Consider the following 3,321-nt stretch of genomic DNA (forward strand, 5'->3'; position numbering starts at 1 on the left):
ACCACCAAAAAATCAAAACAACAAAAACTATTAACAGAATTAATCGAATTCTGATGATAGAGAAGTGTATTTCTGACCTATAAATCTTGCTTGAATGGGAAAAACAAGAGGGAGGTCAATTCTGGGTCAAGCTGGAATAGGGAATGGCCTTGCTGATGACTAGGGCAGCTCCTGACATGCTGCATGTAGGTGTTCAAAAAGCAACTGGGGTCAGCTGAGTAGCAATAGTGTATAATTTACTAATTTATGTGTTGGTGGTGGTTGTTATGTGCCATTGAGTCACCTGCAATCCATAGCGACCGTATGGACAGCAGCTCTGAGCCTTTGTCCTGAGCCAGTCTCACCAATTTCAACACACCAACCTCCATTGCCCCAGTCACTGTATCAGTCCATCTCATCTGGGGTCATCCTCTCCTGTGCTGTCCCTCCACCCTTCTGAGCATGATGTCCTTCTCCAAGGACCAGTCCTTTCCGGCCACATGCCCAAAATATGTGACATGGAGTGTCAATATCCTAGTCTCCAAGGAGAAACTTGTTTTCACCCTCTCTGAGATAGGACTATTTGTTTATGGTCTGTTTTATCACATACCCAAGCTCCCATGTCAGAGTGTCAGTTCTGTGAGGTCAGGGACTGTTCTAGTTCACCTCTTTGTCCTTTGCAACTGGAATAGGACTGACTTGGCACAAAAGACATGCCTCCAGTGAGAATTTGTTGATTGAATATGCACTACATTTTGCAGAACTGTATATATTCATCTCACATATTTTGGGCTTGTTGTCAAGAAGGGTTGGTCTCTGGAAAAAAAATCATGCTTGGAAATGTGGAGGGTTGGAGAAGGAGAGAAGAGACTTCCAATGGCATGGATCAGTATAGTGACAACAGTAGTGGGCTTAAGTAAGGCAGAGATTGTGAAAATCTTACAGGATTCTGTCTGTTGGACTTAGGGTTTCTCTGAGTCAGAGTTGACTCAACAAGACTTAACAACAACAATAACAAAGTATAATCCCTCTTACTGTCAGCTACTGTACCAAAGCGGAGCTTCCAAATGAAGACAGTCCAGGAAGCACGATTGGCCATCCACTTCCTAAATAATTGCCCTATGGACAATAAAGCACATTTAGACTATGAGATAGAGCACTGGGTGCTCAGTCTTCATATTGGAAAACACAAAGTGAGGAGGAATAGTTGTAAACAGCCACTAATAATTGGAATATGGAATGTACAAAGTATGAATGTAGGAAAATTGGACATTGTTAAAAAAGAAATAGTGACATAGTAGGAATTGATGAACTGAGATGTATTGGCATGGACCATTTTGAATCAGAAAATCGTATGATCAACTATGCCAGGAAGGAAAAAGTGAGGAGAAATGGGGAAAAAAGACCATTCATGGTAAAAAAGACCATTGCTATATCCATCTTGAAACACAATGTGTGAGTAACGGGATAATATCTATGCATATAAGGAAGACCTATTAATACCACTGTTATTCAAATATATTCACCAATAGCTAGAGAAAAAAAAAGGAGGAAATAGAAGATTTCTACCGATTGATCAAACATTCAACCAAGGTTCATTAATAGTAACTGGAGCTTGGAATGCAAACATTGGGAACAAGAAAGAAGGATTAATAGAAAATATGGACTTGGTGACAGAAATGAGGCTGGAAATAGAATGTTAGAATTTTGTATGTTCAATGATTTATTCATTGCAAATATCTTTTATAAAAAACACAAGCAGTGACTGTACACACGGGCCTCACCTGATGGACCACATAGGAATCAGATTGATTATATCTGTGGAGAGAATGAGTGGAGAAGCTCAATATCAGCTGTGAGAACTAAACCAGGTCCTGGCTGTGGAGCAGACCTGCTCATGTGCAAGTTAAAATAGAAGCTAAAGAAAATAAAAACAAGTCAACAAGAACCAAAATACGACCTTGAGCCTATCCCACCTGAATTTAAAAACCTTCTCAAGAACAGGTTTGAGACCTGAACACTAATAAACGAAGACCAAATGAGCTGTGGGATGATTTTTTTTCGTGGATATTTTTAATGTCATTGATGAAGAAAGCAAAAAGTCGTTACAAAGACGAAAGAGGGAGAAATGACCAAGAAGGATGTCAGAAGAGGTTCTGAATATTGCTCTAGAATCCTGAGAAGAAAAAAAAAAAGAGGGGGAGAATCAGAAAGTTAAAGAGTTGAACAGAAGATTTCAAAGGGCAGGTTGGGAAGCCTTATAATGAAAAGTACAAAGAGCTGGAGATAGAAAATCAAAGGGGATGAACTTGCCTCACATTTCTTAAGCTGAAGGAACTGAAGAACAAATTCAAGCCTCAGGTTGCAATACTCAAAGATGCTATGGGCAGAATATTGAATAATTCAGGAAGCATCAAAAGAAGATAGAACATAGAGTCATTGTACCCAAAAAAAAAAAAATTGACACAGAAGAGTTTCACGATAACGCATATGATCAGGAAGCAAGGTTAAGAAAGGATAAATTCGGGCGGTGGCGGGGAGGGGTGGGCAGGGAGAAAAGAACAACAATGAATGAATGGAAATCCAAAATCTCTGTAAATGTTCATTAAAATTATTAAAATAAAATCTAAAAAAAAAAGAAAGGAGTAAATTCAAGTTGCTCTGAAGGAATTGGCAAAAAAATAAGGCCCCAGGAATTGATTGAATACCCTTTGACATAATTCAACAAACAGACGCAGCTCTGGATATGCTCATTAGGTTGTGCCAGGAAATTTGGAGGACAGCTACCTGGCCAACTGACTAGAAGAGATCCATATTTATTCCCATTGAAAAAAAAAAGGGTGATCCAACAGAGTGTGGGGATTCTTGAACAATATCACATCCAAGTAAAATCCTGCTGGTTCTTAAAAATAATTATAGCAGTGCATAGAACACTGTCAGATATACAAGCTGGGTTTAGAAGAGGCGGTGTCACTAGGAATATCATTGCCAGTGTCAGATGGATCTTAGCTGAAAGCAGAGAGTACCAGAAGAATGTCTATTTTTGTTTTATTGCTTAAAAACATTTGACTGTGTGGTTCACGGAAAATTGTGGCTAACATTGAGAAGATTGGGAATCTCAGAGCACTTGACTGTGCTCCTGGGTAACCAATACTTGTATTAAGAAACAGTTCTCAGAACAAAACGAGGAAACACTGCATGGTTGAAAATCAAGAAAAGTATGTATCAGGGATGTATTCTTTCTCTATACCTATTCAGTCCATATTCAGAACAGGAAACGTGGGAGGCTGGACTTTAAGAAGAGGAATGTGGCATCAGAATTGGAGGAAGACTCATTAACAC

Source organism: Elephantulus edwardii, unplaced genomic scaffold (genome assembly GCF_000299155.1).
Source record: "Elephantulus edwardii isolate Elephantulus edwardi_28Jun2011 unplaced genomic scaffold, EleEdw1.0 scaffold00045, whole genome shotgun sequence".
NCBI classification, from domain to species: domain Eukaryota; kingdom Metazoa; phylum Chordata; class Mammalia; order Macroscelidea; family Macroscelididae; genus Elephantulus; species Elephantulus edwardii.